This window comes from Carassius carassius, chromosome 42, assembly GCF_963082965.1.
Source record: "Carassius carassius chromosome 42, fCarCar2.1, whole genome shotgun sequence".
NCBI classification, from domain to species: Eukaryota; Metazoa; Chordata; class Actinopteri; order Cypriniformes; family Cyprinidae; genus Carassius; species Carassius carassius.
The window spans coordinates 7,925,765-7,946,622 of record NC_081796.1 but is presented as its reverse complement, the minus strand read 5'-3'; positions in this window follow the sequence as shown (position 1 = coordinate 7,946,622).

Sequence of the window (20,858 nt, the reverse complement as noted above, 5' to 3'; positions counted from 1 at the left end):
TAGCTGAGATGAGAGAAATCTGAAACTCTTTGGATTTTTCTTTATGGTTCATTGTGAACTAGAGAATAATGTAGGGTGACCATATGAGCCATTTTTCCAGGACGTGTCCTTGCCAGGATTTCTATATTGCCTAAAACATCCAAAGTAGTTTGACCAATAACATGCAGGTATGGTACATATGCAACCAATCGTGTGGCATGTGAGAAGGTGAGATCTACAGAGAACGATCAAAGCAATGCAAATACACATACATGTTAGGTGTTTGTTCGTTCATTCAGCTTGAAGCGTCGCTGCGCACCAATCATTGTATGACACCAAAGTACCAAGAGAGTGATTTTAATGCATAAATAGCCGTCTGCTCTGCTCTCTATAGCTCTTATGAATGTCATACAATGATCGATCTGCACAGCACAAACAGCCAAAATCTGGATATTTTAGCCAATATAAAAATCCTGGCAAGGACGCATCCTGGGAAAATGGCTCATATGGTCACCCTAGAATAATGTGCCTTTCAAGTTTTTTTGGGAGATCTTCACAAATTTCCTTCCTTTTTGGTATGATGCAACTCATTTTACAAACACTGTGCTGTCAAATTAACTTTAGTTATACTAGCAAAAGCCTGTTTGTTAACCAAGGCAATGGAAACAACCGATCACAAGTAATTGAATTAGCGTTTTCATACCTGAAACTAAATAACTGCTTCCATTTAATCTCTGGACAGTCTTCCTAATTAGGATCACTGAATCAAACACAGCTACTGCAAAGGCATGCAGGATGACACGGCCGCAATTTGTCAAGTTTCGTAAAGTTTGGATATTAATCTTTAAAATGTTTGGCTTCTAATAGTTACACTCTAGGTATAGGTTGCGTGACATTGATATCTGCAGTGGTAATGCAAGTAGTCAGTCAAAATAATGTTCCTTTCAGAAGAGAAGCTTACTGAAGTGTCAAGAGCCAGTTTCCTCAAAGGCCCCAAAGCAGCAGAGCTCCGCTCACCAGAATGTGTTGTCATTGGAGCTGTGTGAAGATATTTTCTGTTTCTCCAAAACCTAGTGAGCTGTCTTGCTGTCCACTGTCAGCAACTACTTCCGAAGGGGCCACTCACGATGTGTTCTTGTTTTCTTCTGCAATTTAATTTGTTGTTATATACTACTCATGGACAGGGGTTTACAAACCTGCTCCTTGAGGGACACCTTCCAGCAGAGTTTGGCCCTAGCCCTAATTAATCAGACCTGAACCAGTTAATCAACATCTTCAGGACTACTATAAACTTGCAGGCAGGTGTGTTGGAGCAGGAAAGTAGCCCTCCGGGAAACATGCAATGCTGCCATGTAACCAAAAGAAAGATATCTTGGAAGGCAGCAATGCAGTCTATGTAGATATTTCACTTAGTTTTTGCAACAGATTTTTTATCTGGTGCAGTGTTACCATGAAGGACAGCTCCCCAACAGTCAGCAGCATGTTTAGAACACAAGACAAGCAACCCAATTCCACACATGCCCTCTCTAAAATGTGTGTGTGGTTGTCTAGACACAGGTGTTGAACTTTCAAGAATTCCTTCAGCATGAATCACAGACGGGAGAGGAAAACTGATAATTCCAGCAGATTTCCTGCAGAATTCTGTTTTAAGATTAAATTCTCAGCAGAAGAGATCCCATTAAACTTTAATACAATACTGATAGCCATGGTAACCTCTCAGTGCCATGACCATCCATAGATGAAAGCCTGACTGAGATTGTTTCCATAACGACTGCTTGGCATGAGCTGCTATACTGCATTTTCCCATGGTGGCTTTTATGACTGTTGTCAGCATCTGTTCCTACCAAACGGTTGCTTCTTTCAATCCTGAATTTAAAACTAGGTGCCAGGTACAAAATCTTTTGTCATGTTTATTTAGTTTAAAGTTTTAGATTCACATTTCCGACAATTCTCATTACTGAATATTAAAGGGGTCATATGATGCCTTTTAAAGATCATTATTTTGTGTATTTGGTGTAACAGAATATGTTGACATGCTTTAATGTTCAAAAAAACATTATTTTTCAAATACTGTTCATTATTGTAGGTCCTCTATGCCCTACCTCTTTCAAATGCATCGTTTTCTACAACGTCCCTCTTTCCGACAAGCACATTCTGCTCTGATTGACCAACTGACCCAGTGCATTGTGACTGGCCGAACAACGCAAGCGCTAGTCAGAACTATAATGTCCCCTTCTATAATTGCGAGCTTCATCTTTGAAAATAAATGTAAACACAGTTAATAATGTCCTTAGTTTTACCATCAAGTTCAAGCCCGAAAGGAAAAATCAGCAATGTGTCCAAACATCAGCTTTTGCCGGTGACTACTGAGAAGCTAAGAGGCCTCTGTCTGCTGCTGAAGCCAAACCCTGAGACAGTGGCTAGCCTACTGACGCTACCCACACAAAACAGTGTGAGAGAGGACAGAAGCATGGCAATCCTGGAGGCACCCAAGCTAGGCTAAGGGCAAATCCTACTAGACCAGCCATTCCATCAAGTCAAGGTCACCTTTATTTATATACAGTAGTGCTTTAAACAAAACAGATTGTGTCAAAGCAACTGAACAACAATTAGGAAAACAGTGTGTCAATAATGCAAAATGACAGTTGAAGGCAGTTCATCATTGAATTCAGTGATGTCATCATCCAGCTCAGTTCAGTTTAAATAGTATCTGTGCAATGATTTGAAATCAAGTCAACCTAAAAATCCTTTAACGGATTTGGATATTACAGGCGGTGTTAGTCTGATATCAGTGTGTTATGTGTAAACCAGGTTAAAGAGGTGGGTCTTTAATCTAGATTTAAATTGACAGAGTGCGTCTGCCTCCTGAACAATGTTAGGTAGGTTATTCCAGATTTTGGGCACTAAATAGGAAAAGGATCTGCTGCCTGCAGTTGGTTTTCTAGGTATAATCAAATTCTTAGAGTTTGTAGCAGACGTGGAGGACTATAATGTAACAAGAGCTTGTTCAAATACTGAGGTGCTAAACCCTTTAAGGGCTTTATAAGTAATAAGCAAGATTAAAAAATCTATACAATGTTTAATAGCTAGCCAGTGCAGTGTTTACAGGACCAGGCTAATATGGTCATACTTCCTGGTTCTAGTAAATAACACTAGTAACTCTAGCGGCTGCATTTTGGACTAGATGGACATTGTTTATTAAGTGTGCAGAACAGCCACCCAATAAAGCATTACAATAATCTATCCTTGAGGTCATAAACGCATGGATTAACATTTCTGCATAAACATTTTGAGATAGAATAATGCAGTTTTATAAATGCTAGAAACCTGGATTTTTAAGGAAAGGTTCCTGATGACAAAGAATTGACAGAGCAGCCATCAAGTCTTAGACAGTGTTCCAAGTAATCAGATCAAGAGTTTTTAGGTCCTATAATTAACACCTCTGTCTTTTTTTTTTTTTTTTTTGAATTTAGCAGTTAGAAATTACTCGTCTTCCAATTTTTTATATCGACTATGCATTCCGTTAGTTTATCAAATTGGTATGTTTCACGGGCCATGAAGAAATAGAGAGCTGAGTATAATCAGCATAACAGTGAACGTTAACACCGTATTCCCTGATGATATCTCCCAAGGGTAACATGGAAAGTGCGAAGAGTAATGGCCCTAGTACTGAGCCTTGAGGTACTCCATACTGCACTTGTGATCAATAAGATACCTCTTCATTCACTGCTAATAATTGATGTCGGTCATAAAAGTACGATTTAACCCATGTTAATGCACTTCCATTAATGCCAAAAAAGCTTATTGGTCTATGGAAAATATTGTTATGGTCAATAATGTTGAAGACAGCGCTAAGATCCAATAGCACTAATGAAGAGATACAACCACGATCAGATGATAAGAGCAGGTCAATTGTAACTCTAAGGAGAGCAGTCTCAGTACTATGATACGGTCTAAATCCTGACTGGAAATCCTCACAGATACCGTTTTTCTCTAAGAAGGAATATAATTGTGAGTATACTACATTTTCTAGTATCTTGGACAGAAAAGGGAGATTCGAGATCAGTCTGTAATTAACTGGTTCTTTTTTGCTGGTCAAGTTGTGGTTTTTTGATGAGATGCAAATCCGATGATGATTGGCTGGGTGGGTGGTGCCCTGCTCACGCTGTCTCACTGCACGCTCTGACAACCACTAAACACAAGATGACGTCAGTGATAATGCCGTTCTCGAACTGGAAGAAATAGAAATAGGGTCTAACATACATGTTGTTGGTTTAGATGATAAAAAATTTATACAATTCTTACAAAGCAGTCTTTTGTGGTAGAAGTGATGGTTCTACCATACCTGTAAAAAGAAGTAGAATTTACAGTGTTAGCTATATGAAGTTTGCACAAAACTAAACAATGATCTGAGATATCATTGCTTGGCTGCATAATTTCAACACCATCAACATCAATTCCACTTGACAGTATTAAATCTAGAGTAGGATTTTGACAATGAATAAGAAGCTCAGCATTCAACACAATAATACCCAGACCGTTCTCATCCCAAGGCGTCATGTACTGACCCTTTTGACATTTCGTCAACATCCTACGCACATGGCACCCTCTAGCGTCAATATTAGAAGCAGATAAAAATGGGCCAGAAGGCACCTCCTAGCGGTCTAACCCTAAGCCTCACCCTAACCCTAACCTTAACCCATAATCTGTGTCTCATATTGACGCTAGAGGGTGCCATATGCGTAGGATGTTGACGAAATGTCAAGAGGGTCAGTATATGACGCCTTGGGATGAGAATGCGTTATAATACCACATCATCTCATCAGCAAACTAAACCTGCTCTGGGCCTTAACAGTTCCCTCTGTAATTGGATCCCGGACTTTCTAACTGGAAGACCTCAGTCAGTCCGTGTTGCCCACAATACCTCAAGCACTACCACACTGAGAACAGGTGCTCCACAAAGCTGTGTGCTCAGCCCACTGCTCTTCACGCTCCTGACCTATGACTGAACTGCCAAGTTCAGCTCCAACCACATCATCAAGTTTGTGGATGACACAACTGTGGTAGGTCTCATCAGCAACAATGATGAAATGCGCTACAGAGAGGAAGTGGCAAACCTGTCCCTCAATGTGGAGAAGACGAAGGAGGTTGTGACGGACTTCTGGAGAAACTCCATTGACCACCCCACACTGACTATATATATATATATATATATTTTGTTTTTTCTTTTAAGCACCTAAAAGCCAATTCACACCGCCATACTCCAACTGAGTGAACACACAGTCCAAACAAAATAAGCATGTGTATATATACAAGTATATATATATATATATATATATATATATATATATATATACACACAAAGTTTTTGTAGCATTGTAAACAGTGCCTTTTGCAAGCAGTTGCACCTCCTGCCGGAGAACAATAGCTTCATTGTCCGGGACAGAAGATTGAACAATGCCTCTGAAGCCGGGCAGTCTGCGAGCGAACTGCAGCGAGTAGCCTCATCAAATTGTTTCCAAAACCCATCTCGAGATTCTCAGAATGGCTGTTCAGGCCATATAACGGGAAGCGAGAGGTTCTATTTTCTCGGACGAGAGCTCACCTTGAAAAAATGGGGAGTCTACATTCGTGTAAGTTATTGTGAGAGGATGAGGAGTGAAGGCGAGCTGTTTTGGGGAGCATTCCAGCCGAATGAGAACAGTGCCCCTCCTTTTCCCCTCTAGCGCCTCAGGACTACTTCGGTGGCTCGGGGTCCAGCACAGCTCTGAGCGCTGAGCATCCCATCCTGTTGGCGATAGGTGAGGTTGTCCTGTAGGGCTTAGATGGATGCGCTGCATGGCCTTTTAAGCCGAGGGCAGATGGTGGGCACAGATGTGCAGCAATCGTTTTCTCCGGGGAGGAATTTTGGTATATCCCTTTTTGTCAGTGCCATCAATGGTAGTGAGAGCTGCTGCAGTAGAGGGGTTTACCAGTGCTGAATAGGGGGCTCGCTGCATCTTGGTAAACTCGTTGTGGACGGCTTGCAAGAACGGGACTGGGTGCTGGCGGGAGGAATGCTGGCGGATCTCTGGCAGGAACCATTCGTCCAGTAAGCCATGGGCGGGTTTATCTGGAGCAGACCACTCGAGGCCCAAATCCTCCATGGCCTTTGTGACAACGTGGATTAGCTCGGTGTCTGGCTTCAGCCTCAGCACCTGAGGGGGCGGGGCTACTTGGGATTCCTTGCCGGAATGACCCCATTCATCTGTTTCTGAAACCGCCAAGGACACAGTCATCGGCGAGACGTCATCGATGACGATGTCCTTCTCGGACGAACCAAATGAGACCAGCCCACTCGCAGCTGAAGAGGGACGCTGGTCCTCATTCGCAAAGCACACCGGCGTCAGAGGATGTAGGGAGGGTGGGGCACGCAGGCACTGAGCCGACCTGACACCACTTGAGCCTGCTGAGAGACATCGGCTTCCACGCCGTTTTTTCATCTCACAAAAAGAGCATGAGCCCTTAGCTAGTGCAGCCTCTGCATGGGCATGGCCGTGGCAGGCGTCACACTCACTGTGCCCATCTCCATCGTGCAAGAGCCCCTTGCACAAACCACACTCGCAGCACAACATTTGGAACAACGCACGCTGGAAATTTGCTCATTGGAAATTGCTCTTTGCTTGGATGCCAGATACCTGCAGTGAAGCTTGCGTTCACTGCTTCAGCTTCTTCCACGGTGGTGAGCAGAGCTGGAGATTCTTCCGCAGCTTCTTCTTACAGAAGTGTCAGCGTAGAGATGATCCTCGTCGCTGAAGGAGAATAATCTGATGAATGGCGCTATGGGCTCACTTATATAGCAGTCGTCCTCAGCCTTTTTGGCATGCTAAAGCACAATTGGTTTGTGCAGCTACACAAACGTGAGCAAATCAGACTTCAGCAGAAAGTAAAAAAGGAGTTCCTCTTCAGGAACTCGAGCTGCGTCGAAGCGCTTTGGGGAACGCGTTCAGCATACGCGACTCTGAATATCGTGTGTAATCAGTCCAATGGAAGGGCGTGACGTCACCGACGTGGTGACGTAAGCGACCAGGAAGCTATAAAAGCACGTGCCACGCAGCTGGCATCAGCTTCACGTCTTTCAGCAAGCGCTCTGTGTGTGAATGTCATTTGTCCGTCTTGTGAGTCTTATTTACTGTTGTCTGTCCAGTTAAAAGAGCTCCTAGACATGCCAAAAAGCAAGGCGAAAGTTAAGCACTCAGATGGCGATTCCAAATCGCGTTATAGGCTGTGTGTTCCTCCCTGCCCGAGATATATAACGGGTGGGGATACACACAACCTGTGCGTGGTTTGCCTGGGTTCGAAGCACGCTGAGTCGGCTCTCGAGGGGGCCCGCACTGTGAGCGAATGTCGGTGCGGCTGCTTCGTTCCCGGAGGGCCCTCTTCGAGGAGGGGGCCTTCGCCAGCGTTCCCCGCGGTGCTGGTCCCGCTTCTGCCGAGGCAGAACGGCGGCTGCACTCGTGGGGTTCGCAAGTCGATCTGGTAGAGGGAATGGAGACGGGCCAGTCCCTAACTCCTTCCACTTCTGCCAGATCCGGCACCCAATCCCTAGAGTCGGAAGCACGCACAGCGGTTCCTTCCACTCAGGGTGAGGGATCGACGCTCCGCCTCTCTTCCTCCGAGGAGGTCGATGTGGAGTCGCTCGATAGGGATTCGCCACCCCACTCGCTACAGTATGAGGAGCTCTTAGAGGTGGTTACTCGCGCGGTGGCCAAATTAAGTATCGATTGGCCCGCCGAAAAGTCTACCGAACCGCAGAGAAGCAAGCTGGATGAACGCTTCCTGCGCGCGAGTCAGCCACCTCCCAGCCGGGGCCTTCCATTCTTTCCCGACCTGCATGATGAGATCGCCAGGTCGTGGAAACGTCCATTCTCGGCCCGCCTCTACATCCCCTCGTCTGATTACTACGGAAATGTAGTGGGGATGGGAGAGCACGGTTATAGAGCGATGCCCCGGGAGGAACAGACGCTTGCGAGCTATCTGTCCCCTGGCGCGGCATCGTCTCTGAAGGCCCCGGCATTGCCCTCAAAGCCACTAAGAACAACTTCGGCTTTGGTGGGCAAAGGGTATGCGGCTGCAGGTCAGGCTGGTGCGTGTCTGCACACCATGGCGATGTTACAAAGCGTACCAGGCCGACCTGCTCAAGGAGCTAGACAAGGGAGAGGAGATCAAGTCCCATGATATTTCTGAATTAAGAAGGACCGCTGATCTCTCCCTCCGCGCCACCAAGGAGACCGCCCGAGCGATTGGGCGGTCCATGGCAGCTATGGTGGCCGCGGAGAGGCACTTATGGTTGACCCTGTCCGATATGAAAGAACGGGACAGGGTCTGCCTCATGGACGCCCCGATCCAGCCGACTGGCCTGTTCGGCGACACAGTTAATTCTGTCATCGACAGGTTCCAGGAGGCCCGCAAACAGGCGGCGGCGTTCCATAAGTTCCTCCCTCGTCGCTCCCTCGGGGCATCTGGGAAGGAGATGCCCCAGCCGCACCCTAGCTCCTCACACCGCGAGGCCCAGAAACAGAGCGTCGCCTCTCGTGCTCCTCCGCGTCGGGAACGAGAGTCTCAGCGACGCTCTAGGCCGAGGTCTTCTAAGCCCAAATTAGATTTAAGGGCGGTTATCGAAGCTAAGAAGTCCTCGGCCAAGAAACCCTGACGCCAATGGCCCGGGGTTTCAGAGGGCAGCCTCCGCTGGGGTAGAACGGTACACACCGCAGTCCACGGTGCCCGTCCCACCTCAGTGCCCTCTAGGGGTCGTTCTGCCAACCCTGCCAGTGCTCCAGGGCGCAGCGGCCCCGGGCGAGCATCGTTCTCAGTATCCTCCGCCCGTGCGCGTAGCGGGGCTGGGACGCTCACCGCCCCTGCGGGGGTCTCTTACACCAGAGGTCAGTCTCGAGAGACTGATTCCCTTAGTAGATTATTTAGCAGCGTGGAAACTACTGCCAAATGTATCTCGTTGGGTCCTGCATATAGTAGAAAAAGGCTACCGCATTCAGTTCGGCTCCGTGCCGCCTATATTCAACGGGGTCGTTCACACGATAGTGGGCCCCGGGCAGGGTCTGGTTATGGAACAGGAAGTGAAAACCCTATTAGAGAAGGGGGCCATCGAGGTGGTCCCTCCTCTGGACAGGGAGTCCGGATTTTACAGCCGGTATTTCATAGTTCCAAAGAAGGATGGGGGGCTGCGTCCGATTATAGACTTGAGGGTCTTAAATCGTTCAGTTATGAGACTGAAGTTCAGAATGCTCACAATCAAGCATGTTGTAGCTCAGATCAGGTCCGAGGACTGGTTTGTCACGATAGATCTCAAAGACGCATATTTTCATATCTCCATCCTTCCTCAACACAGGAAGTTTCTGAGGTTCGCTTTCGGGGGCGAAGCCTACCAATATCGAGTACTTCCCTTTGGCCTCGCACTCTCACCCCGCACGTTCACAAAGTGTGTAGATGCGGCTCTGGCCCCCCTGCGCACGCAGGGCATCCGCATTCTCAATTATATCGACGATTGGTTGATTTTAGCTCAGTCAGAGCAGATTGCGGTTCGACATCGAGATGTCGTTCTCGCACATATGGGGGAGCTGGGTTTGAGACTGAACGCCAAGAAGAGTGTACTTTCTCCGGCTCAGAGAACCACCTATCTAGGCGTAGTATGGGATTCGACCGCGATGCAGGCACGATTGTCCCCTGCTCGTATCGAGTCGATCCTCATCTCAGTCAAGAGAGTCAGAGAAGGCCAGTCACTCACTGTCAAACAATTTCAGAGATTGTTGGGTCTGATGGCAGCTGCGTCCATTGTGATACCTCTTGGCCTGCTGTACATGAGACCCCTACAGTGGTGGCTCAAGACCAAGGGATTTTCCCCGAGGGGCAATCCGCTTCGCACTATCAAGGTCACGCGGCGCTGCCTCCGTGCCTTAGACATGTGGAAGAAACCTTGGTTCTTGAATCAGGGCCCGGTGCTGGGAGCTCCTTGTCGCCGTGTGACACTAGCGACGGACGCATCCCTCACCGGCTGGGGTGCGGTCATGAGTGGCCACCCTGCCCGTGGTCTGTGGAGCGATCGCCATCTAACGTGGCATATCAATTGTCTAGAAATGCTAGCAGTTTATCGTGCACTGAAGCACTTCCTCCCAGACCTGAGAGGTCACCATGTGTTGGTGCGCACCGACAACACATCAGTGGTCTCTTACATCAACCACCAGGGCGGTCTGCGTTCGCGCCCTTTGTACAAGCTGGCGCACCAGATCCTGGTGTGGTCCCAGAACAAACTCCTCTCATTAAGAGCAGTATATATTCCTGGGAAGTTAAATATGGGACCTTGCCGAGGCTTCGTCTGTACGCTTTTCCCCCTATCGCTCTGCTTCCGGGAGTTCTGGCGAGAGTACACCGGGACGGGGTCCGTCTGTTATTAGTAGCCCCGTTCTGGCCGGGCCGAGTATGGTTCTCAGATCTAGTCTCGCTCCTCGACGGCTCTCCGTGGGAGATACCGATCAGGACAGACCTACTCTCACAGGCGCAGGGCACGATAATTCACCCTCGCCCGGAGTTGTGGAAGCTGTGGGTGTGGCCCCTGAGGGGGCACAACTGGTAGCAGCTGGTCTCTCAACTGAGGTTGTGGAGACCCTACTCCAATCCAGAGCTCCCTCTACGAGGAAACTGTACGCCCTGAAGTGGAAGCTTTTCACTTCATGGTGCAGAGACCGCCAGCTAGACCCAGCAAACTGCCCAGTTGGTACATTTCTGGAGTTTCTACAGGCTAGGCTCTCTGCAGGGTTGACCCACTCTACTCTGAAGGTCTACGTGGCGGCCATTGCGGCCTACCACACCCTTCTCGACGGTCAGTCTCTGGGAAGACACCCCCTAGTTACACGTTTCCTCCGCGGTGCACTGAGGCTGAGACCTCCAGTACGGTCCCGTATTCCCCCGTGGGACTTGGTTGTGGTGTTAGAGGCTATGTGCAAACCCCCGTTTGAACCTATTCAAGATATCTCAGACAGACATCTCACACTTAAAACCTCTTTTCTGTTGGCTATTACCTCTCTGCGGAGAGTAGGAGATCTTCAGGCCCTCTCGATGGCCCCTTCTTATCTTGAGTTTGCACCAGGCATGACTAAAGCGTTCATATACCCTCGAGCGGGATATGTTCCCAAGGTTCCCTCTGTTACACCACGACCTGTAGTGCTGCAGGCCTTCTGTCCTCCTCCCTTTTGGGAGCCCGACCAGGCGAAGCTAAACTGTATGTGTCCGGTTCGAGCACTGGACGCATACGTCCACAGAGCTGCCCTGTGGAAAAAAACTGACCAATTGCTTGTGTGCTACGGTCCCCCCAAGAGGGGTTCTCCTGCTTCTAAGCAGACTATTAGTCGTTGGATAGTCGAGGCTATCAACGTCACCTATGAGTCCTCTGGTCGTCCCCCGCTGTCGGGAGCCAAGGCTCACTCTACTCGGGGTATGGCGGCCTCTAAGGCCTTCTTAGCAGGTGTATCCATGCTGGACATCTGCAACGCTGCGGGGTGGTCCACGCCCTCTACATTTGTTAGGTTCTATGGCCTAGATATGCCAGTCACTCCAGGCGCTTCTGTCCTCCTGTCCTGAGCTGTGCTCTTCGGATACACACCAGGCAGGGGTTTGGTAGTCTGGCGGCGTTAGGACTCGTTCCCCAAAGCGCTTCGACGCAGCTCGAGTTCCTGAAGAGGAACGTCTCTAGGTTACGTATGTAACCCTAGTTCCTCGAGGGAACGAGACGCTGCGTCTCGGAGCCATACCCCCGGCACCCCTGCCGGCGCTTGCTGGTACTCGAAGCTGACGCCAGCTGCGTGGCACGTGCTTTTATAGCTTCCTGGTCGCTTACGTCACCACGTCGGTGACGTCACGCCCTTCCATTGGACTGATTACACACGATATTCAGAGTCGCGTACGCTGAACGCGTTCCCAAAGCGCTTCGACGCAGCGTCTCGTTCCCTCGAGGAACTAGGGTTACATACGTAACCTAGAGACGTTTTCCCATACAACTGAATGTTGTGAACGTTCGAAAGGGAACAAGCTGTTAGTAAACCAATAGAGTGCAAGTTTTTTTTTAAGAATATAATTAGAATAGAGAGTGCTAGAGTTAGAGGGTGAAATAAAGATGGAAGAGATGTTTTCGGCCGATACTTGAAGGACTGCTCGAATTGAGATGAGCAGGTCATTCCACAAGGAGGGAACATTTGCATTTAGTTAAAGGGGTGGCAGAGCCAGTGGTGGTTTGTAGGTAAAAATTAATGCTTTGAATTTTATGCGAGTAGCCAGTGCAAATTGATAAACAGAAGTGTGATTTGAATTCTTTTTGTCTCTTTAAAAATTAATCTTGCTGCATCGTTCTGGATTAATTGTAAAAGTTTGATAGAACTTTCTGGAAGACCAGCCAAGAGAGCATTGACAAAACAAGAGCTTGAACAAGAAGTTCTGAAGCATGTTCCAAAAGAAAGGGCCTGATCTTCTTGATGTTGAATAAAGCAAATCTGCAGGACCGGGAAGTTTTAGTGGTCTGAGAAAGTCAGCTGATCATCAATCATAACTCCAAGGTTTCTGGATGTTTTAGAATGAGTTATGGTCGATGTTCCTAACTGGATAGTGAAATCGTGATGAAATTATGGGTTTGATGGAACCAAAAGCAGGTCTGTCCTGGCAAGGTTGAGTTGAAGGTAATTGTCCTTCAAGCAAGAAATGTCTTTTAGACAAGCTGAGATGCGAGCAGCTATCATCAGATCATCAGGATGGAATGAAAGGTAGAGTTGATTGTCATCAGCATACTGTAGCAGTGAAATGAAAAGGCATTTTTATGTATGACAGAACCTAGTGACAACATGTGGAGAAGAGAAGTGGTCCAAGAAGAGAGTCCTGAGGCACCCCAGTAGTTAGATGTTGCGACTTGGACACCTCATCTCTCCAAGATACCTTGAAGGAACTATCTGAGAGATAAGACTCTAATTTAATTTATTTTTTCCTGTCTTCACCACCTGGCTGCTGTTGTAAATGTTGAGAGATTCAATCAAAAAGTAATCAAGAAACAGAACAAAATATGCAATGCAATATGAGAATGCAAGTCTGAAAGTGCAAGTGCAAGGTCAGGCCGACCCTCTTGTGTAGAGTCAGACTTGGGCACTAGAATAGATGGCGAGCATCATGGACTTTGGCTAGAATCTGATAAACCGTGTTCCAGTAAATAGTTTACCTAATTTTTCATGGCTTCTCGTTTCTTTGGTTTTACCCTGTGTGGATGCAGTTTAATTTGTTTGTTATCTCCAACATCAATACCATGACTCAAAACTGTAGTCTGGGAAGGAACATCAGAGAACAGGTTAGGAAACCTAGCAATTAGATCACTAATAGCTTCACTCTGTTCTTTTGTCAAATGTGACGGATGTAAATGCAGATCCCTCAAAACAACTGAATTCTGCAAGTGAGCAGGCTTGGACATCTTTTTCTACCATTCCATAATTCTCAGAGCAATCAGCAGGCAGAACAACTGCTGTAGACAGGTTTAACAACAGAATTTTCTTTCCAGGCGATGTGTGACTTTATCATATTTTTGTGACAATAATAACATAATTAGTGTCACTGAGTTTTTTCTCAACAATGTAAGGACCAACAAACTTAGCCTGCATGATTGCTTCAGGCATAGGAAGAACTAATAAAAGTTCAACTAATGGGTTACTACACTCTTGTGGTCAAAACGAGTCTTCATCTTAGCTTGGGACTTGATGAGTCTGAGCTAACTGACCAGTTTGGTGAAGACGTTCTTTAACAGAGGTCACATACTCAAGAACAGGCATAGATGTAGAACTCAGTGAGAGCAACTGTTCACTCAGTAAATGAAGCGGACCTCTCATCATATGGAAAAAAAATATGCCGGACTGAATCCTATTAACTCCTGTACACTTTCTCTGATTGCGAACATCAATGGTAAACCTTCCAATCAGTCTCTACCAGTCTTTGTGCAGAACTTATGCAACATAATCGGATTCAGTTTTCCTACTAAATGGCAGGTATCACAAGAGCAAATAAATGTAGAAAAATCAGACTTCAACCCAGGCCAAAAGTAGTATTGCATCATACGATGGAATGTTTTTGTAACTCTTTAGTGTCCTGACAAAACATTCTCATGGGCTAACTATAGTATGTGAGGTCGATAATCAGCAGGCAGTACAATTCCTGTGCACGTCTTGCCACTGTGTACTACAGTGCAGAGGTTTCAATTTTCACATTAAGGGGCCGTTTACACCTGGCCACTTCATGCGTTTTCTCAGATAGGATAGCTATCCGATCGTGAAAAGACCAGGTGTAAATGCCCTCTGAAACGCATTTGAGACGGATTTGAATCTGATCGCTCAAACCACTTCAGGAGGTGGTCTGGGCCGCATTCCAGACAAAACTAGACAAGTGTAAATGCATCTGGTTGTTAAAACCACATATGTTAATTGTATTCCTCCCCAAAATGCTAAAAAAATAAACTTGTGAGGGCGTGTTATAGGCTATATGTAATGTTATAGCCAGATATGACGATGCTACTGGAACACGCACCACCAGATGAGAAGCTGAGCATATATTCATTAAACCAACGTGCAAACTATCTATTACTGAAGATCGGATTTAAATCCGTTTCGCAAAAACACATTCATGTGACCAGGTGTAAATGGAACCGTTTTGATAAATCAGATAGCTATCCGATCTGAGAAAACGCATGAAGTGGCCAGGTGTAAACAGCCCCTAAAATTCCATCTTCTCAAAAGTAAGCTATCCAAGCTTGGGATACCAGAGTGAGATCCACAACAGCCTGTCTACAAAGTAGCCAAGGAAGGATCAGAATTTTCAGCAGCAGCTAACTCTGCCCTCCCTACTATGGAAGTGAGATTCATTATTGCATGTGTTTTGGTCTCCTCTAATATAACCTTAGGTTCAATGTTTGTCACTGTAGCAAGTTCGTTTGGAGGAAAGGAAGAGGACAAAGGGGTCGGCTGGACTGCTGACGTATTTATTTAACAAATATAAAATTAAAGTTCACAAACACCAACTGGTGACTTTTATTCTGATACGTCGGCACAACACTCTCGGTTTGTTCTTTCCGGTTTCGGTTTCCAGTTTGCGTCAGCAGTCCGTCTCTGTCTCGCTTGCTTCCGACTCTCCTGGCGTTTTATACTCTCTCCACGCCAATTACTAGAACAAGAAACAAGTGATGATAATTTTCGCCCAAACCACTCACTTACCGCTCGTCTCCTGATTCTCTCTCCCGCTGCAGACTTCGCAAAACCACACCCCCCTGCCACATACCCCCACCGCCCGACTCAGGCCAGGGAGCCATCCGGTCGGCAGCCCCCCCCCCCCCATTTCTGGAGAGGAAGTCGGCCACCGCCATCTGAACACCCGGCCTGTGGATCACCTTGAACTTAAAAGGCTGAAGAGCTAGATACCAACGAGTGATCCGCGCGTTGGTATCCTTCATGCGGTGGAGCCACTGCAGCGGAGCGTGGTCCGAACAGAGGGTGAACTCCCGTCCCAGGACATAATAGCGGAGGGTGAGGACGGCTTATCTGATGGCAAGGCACTCTTTTTCGATGGTGCTGTACTAAGCCTCTCTCTTCGAGAGCTTCCGGCTAATGTACAGCACCGGCCGTTCCTCTCCCTCTATCTCCTGGGACAGGACTGCCCCCAGCCCCCTGTCCGACGCATCTGTCTGCAACAGAAAAGGGAGAGAAAAATCAGGAGAGTGTAACAACGGCCCGCCACACAGAGCAGCCTTGACCTGAGTAAAGGCCTGCTGACACGGCTCCATCCACTGGACCGTATCTGGCACCTCCTTTTTAGTGAGGTCAGTCAAAGGGCTGGTGAGGTCTGAATAATTAGGAATAAACCGTCTATAATATCCCGCCAGCCCCAAGAACTGCCTCACCTCCTTTTTGGTCTTGGGACGTGGGCAGGTCGCAATAGTGGCTGTCTTATCAATTTGGGGACGCACCTGCCCATGCCCCAAGTGGAAGCCCAGATACCTTACTTCCACCCGCCCAATCGCACACTTCTTTGGGTTGGCCGTGAGCCCCGCTCCCCTCAGTGACCTCAGGACAGCCCTCAGATGCTGCATATGCCGCTGCCAATCATTACTAAATATAATGATATCATCTAGGTAGGCAGCTGCATACGCAGCATGGGGCCGTAGGATCCTGTCCATGAGGCGCTGAAAGGTAGCTGGGGCCCCGAACAAGCCAAACGGAAGGGTAACAAATTGGTGTAATCCAAACGGCGTTGTGAAAGCTGTCTTTTCTCTGGACAATGGAGACAAGGGGATCTGCCAATAGCCCTTTGTTAAGTCCAATGTCGAATAAAAGCGAGCCGTGCCTAGCCGATCAAGCAACCCGTCAACCCGCGGCATTGGATACGCGTCGAATTTCGACACAGCATTCACCTTGCGGTAATCTACACAGAAACGGACTGAGCCGTCCGTTTTCGGAACTAAAACTATCGGGCTCGCCCAGTTACTATTAGATTCTTCTATAACCCCCATGTCAAGCATAGCACCTAATTCAGCCTGAACTACTTTTTTCTTGTGCTCAGGTAAACAATACTGCCGGCTGCGAACTACCACGCCCGGCTCGGTCTCGATATGGTGCTGAATCAGGTTAGTACGGCCCGGTAGGGGTGACAAGACGTCGGCAAACTCTGCCTGCAATTTCGTTAAATCAGTGAGTTGGGACGGCGAGAGGTGATCTCCACCTGGAGCCAGGGCGAGGGATTGTGGTTTGATATTCGCCTCTGGCCCGAGATCATCCTCTCCGCCAATCACCGTTGCCAACATCACTGATTCTGCCTCATTCCATTTTTTAAGGAGATTGAGGTGGTAGATCTGACGGGACCCGTTCCTATCGGACCGTATTACCTCATAATCGAGATCTCCGACCTGTCGTGCGACCTCGAACGGCCCCTGCCACTTAGCCATTAATTTGGAGCTCGACGTCGGGAGTAATACAAGTACTTTCTCTCCCGGTGCAAATTTGCGTAACCTTGTTCCCCTGTTATACAGCTGGCTCTGGCGGTCCTGGGCTTGTAACAAATTCTCCATTGATAGCCGCCCCAATGTGTGGAGTTTTGTTCTCAAGTCCAGCACATACTGAATTTCGTTTTTGCCCTGAGATGGTCCCTCCTCCCACGTTTCTCTCAGTACGTCGAGCACCCCCCGGGGCTGGCGTCCATAGGGAAGCTCGAAGGGGGAAAACCCCGTGGAGGCTTGCGGGACCTCTCGCACAGCGAATAACAAGGGCTCTAGCCACCTATCCCAATTTTTGGCGTCTTCGTGAACGAACTTACGGATCATGGATTTAAGCGTGCGATTAAATCGTTCGACCAGGCCGTCGGTTTGTGGGTGATAGACGCTAGTTCGAATCGACTTAATGCCCAATAATCCGTACAGTTCGCGTAGCCTACGTGACATAAACGCCGTGCCCTGATCGGTGAGGATTTCTTTTGGAATCCCCACCCGGGAGATAAGACGAAACAGGGCATCCGCAACACTTTTAGCGGAAATGTTGCGGAGGGCCACCGCTTCAGGATATCGTGTTGCATAATCAACTATGACTAGTGCAAAGCGATGTCCTCGTGCCGATCGCTCTAATGGCCCGATGAGGTCCATACCAATTCTTTCGAAGGGGACCTGCATTAAGGGAAGAGGGTGCAAAGGCGCTTTTGGGGCGGCCGGTGGGTTTACCAACTGACATTCCGGACAAGACGCGCACCACCTGCGCTGGTTGTCATGAATGCCCGGCCAAAAGAAACGGGCCATGAGTCGATTTAGTGTTGCTGCCTGTCCCAAATGGCCCGCCATAGGATTAGAATGAGTCACGTGGAAAAGCATTTCCCTGCGGCCCTTTGGAATTAACAATTGGGGTCAATTTTAGGGTCTCATCCTGAGACTGCTCCAGAGGAAAGTCATCACGCTCCGAGAGAATCAGTCTCCCGATTTCGTTCGGTTCCCCTGAAGCAGAACCCAGCTGTCCTGGCTCAGTTTCCCCCACCTGTACCCGCGCGGTCTCCTTCCGCGCCTTATTTCCCCAAGAGGCATCCGCACATAACGACCCCAATAAAACCGTAAACGTGGGCCAATTCATTCCCAAGATTATCGGATGCCGGAGGTGGGGACTAACCGCCACCTCCACACTATGCTTTTGTCCCCGGAATTGAATTATAATTGGGACAACCGGATACTCCACCACATCCCCATGTACGCACCGCACCTTAACCACGTGGCTTGTATCCAATGCCCCCGGTTGAATCAGGCTTTGATGGATTGAGGTTTGGTTACATCCTGAATCCACCAAGGCCGGATATTTACCCCCCTTGATACTCACTGGTATTTGGTACTCGCCAGCCTGACCGGGGGTGACCTGCGGGACGTCCGGGACCCGGATCATCGTCCCCACCTCCATCACTGGACACCTGTCCACGAAATGCTCCGGGTCCCCGCAACGCCAACAGGCCAGCCCAGACCTACCTGCCGCCCCAGTGGCAGGGAGTGGATTGGAGAATTGGCGCAGAGAGAGCGGAGAAACGGAAGCACTGTCCCCTCCTGCAGCGACAAGCCCCGCCCCCCTGGGCAAAAGGGTCGGCTGGGCTGCTGACGTATTTATTTAACAAATATAAAATTAAAGTTCACAAACACCAACTGGTGACTTTTTTTCTGATACGTCGGCACAACACTCTCAGTTTGTTCTTTCCGGTTTCGGTTTCCGGTTTGCGTCAGCAGTCCGTCTCTGTCTCGCTTGCTTCCGACTCTCCTGGCGTTTTATACTCTCTCCACGCCAATTACTAGAACAAGAAACAAGTGATGATAATTTTCGCCCAAACCACTCACTTACCGCTCGTCTCCTGATTCTCTCTCCTGCTGCAGACTTCGCAAAACCACACCCCCCTGCCACATATGGGCATATGACCCTGGGAGGGGCCCTTGGACTCGCAAAGTCCAAGATCAGACCCGCCCCGCCCCACGAGGAGGGCCGGGTGAACGGGACCTAGGGAGAGGGACAGGGCGAGAGAGAGAGGGGGGAGAGAGGGAAAGAGAGAGAGAGTTAGTAGGTGGGGGTGCGCCGACCCCTGGGCACGCCACCATGTGGTCCTCCGCCAGTGGGGCGGTGGCACTGGACCCACTCGGCCATCTTTTTGGGAAGCGGAACGATGAACTGCTCCAGCACCACCAGGTCGACGACATGCTCCACGTCGCTTCCCTCGGCTAGTAGCCACTTGCGGCAGGGGTCCCGGAGCTGTTGGGCCATCGCAAAGGGCCGACCGGCTTCGCCCAAGTGCAGGGACCGGAACCGCTGGCGGTGTTGTTCGGGCGACCGGCCGAGCCGCTGGATGACGGCCCTCTTTAGGTCGTCGAAGACCAGGAGGTTCGCCACCGGAAGTTGTTGGGCGGCCACCTGGGCCTCTCCAGAGAGCAGGGGAATGAGGCGCACCGGCCACTGCTCTCGGGGCCACCCGCAGGCCTCCGCCGACTTTTCAAAAAGCTCCAGGAAGGCCTCCGGATCGTCCTGGGGCCCCATCTTGTGCAGCGGTAGGTGCATGGGTGCGGCGGGCGGCCCGGCGGCCTCGGCGCGAACCTCCTGATCGATCCAGCTCCGGAACCTTTTGCGGTCCTCCTGCTGGGCCTGGACAATGGCCTGGAAACGCCTCTCCTGATCCATCCTTAGGTCCAGCAGGGCCTGGTGTTGTTCGTGGTGCAGGACCGCGAGGGAGGCGATGATGTCCGCAAGCGGTGTGGAGGACGGGCTTTGCATGGCGGCGGCGGCGGTCCTGCTTCCTTCCCGGGTTTCGGCACCAGTGTAGCAAGTTCGTTTGGAGGAAAGGAAGAGGACAAAGGGGTCGGCTGGACTGCTGACGTATTTATTTAACAAATATAAAATTAAAGTTCACAAACACCAACTGGTGACTTTTATTCAGATACGTCGGCACAACACTCTCGGTTTGCTCTTTCCGGTTTCGGTTTCCGGTTTGCGTCAGCAGTCCGTCTCTCTCTCGCTTGCTTCCGACTCTCCTGGCGTATTATACTCTCTCCACGCCAATTACTAGAACAAGAAACAGGTGATGATAATTTTCGCCCAAACCACTCACTTACCGCTCGTCTCCTGATTCTCTCTCCCGCTGCAGACTTTGCAAAACCATGCCCCCCCCCTGCCACAGTCACCTTCTCTGATTGAGAAAACAGTGCAGTGTCAGCAAGATTAATAACATTCCAAATTTCTGTGACTGGGCACAAACAGTGAATACAGTATCAAGCTCAGGGATCTCAGCCGTAGATGGTTCATGCAAAACAATAAGACGAGGGAAAACCTGGCCACCTGCTAGATCATTTCCTGGGATGAGTTCAACTCCATCTACTGTTAACTGAAAACATTAGATTTGGCAGCCTCAATCTGAAATTAATTGATTAGGATCAAGACAGAAGAAACATGCTTGATCGCCCCTTAAACGTTTAGGACTAGAGCTATGGCAGGAACTATGTTCTGGTCCTGGTTTAGCAGAATGAAGAGGTGATTGAAAAACTATTTTCTGGGCAAACGGGGTGCAGAGAAAACACTGTGTGTCAACACAAATTCATCAGCTGCAATAGCAGCATCAGCTAACATTTAAACTTTATATTTGTTAATAAAAACAACATTTTCTGGCACATAGGCTTTACAATCTTTTCCATCAGAATAAACTCCTGAAGCTGCTCAAGAGAGGAGATTCCACTGGAAAAACACCACCTATCAAACGGTGCTTTTTTTCTCTCTGGCAAATTCAACATATGTCTGACTGGCTGCTCTTACATGAGACCGGAA